At 30.9% G+C, this 330-nt stretch overlaps 1 protein-coding gene across 2 annotated transcripts in view; it reads left to right on the forward strand.

Annotated features, from left to right (window-relative positions):
* LOC119588642 (sphingomyelin phosphodiesterase 4-like) overlaps positions 1–330 on the forward strand; it is a gene marked incomplete at its 3' end in the record, with an annotated part of 25,344 nt that overhangs the window by 18,919 nt on the left and 6,095 nt on the right.

The raw sequence follows: 330 nt of genomic DNA on the forward strand, positions 1-330 counted from the left end.
GTGAGTGAGTGAGTTGGTTTTTAAGCGCCCTCATGTTTTAGAAAAAAGGTTTCAGTAAACTATGAGTACCCATAATAGGTCATGATGGAAGGGTGCACAAGAAAGTAATTTATTATTTTTCACATTTTTAGTAAACAAATTTTTCACATTGAAACTGTCTCATAGAACATATTTGAGTCAAATCTTTACCATCATTCATACAAGAAAAGCAACACATTTATATTATTTTCTACTTAAGATCTTAGGCTCAGTCAGAGTTAATAGACCATTCATTTGTGCATGGACATGAAAATGTTGTTAAACAGAGTTTGTCTCATTTATGAATGATTA

Source organism: Penaeus monodon, chromosome 24 (genome assembly GCF_015228065.2).
Source record: "Penaeus monodon isolate SGIC_2016 chromosome 24, NSTDA_Pmon_1, whole genome shotgun sequence".
NCBI lineage: Eukaryota > Metazoa > Arthropoda > Malacostraca > Decapoda > Penaeidae > Penaeus > Penaeus monodon.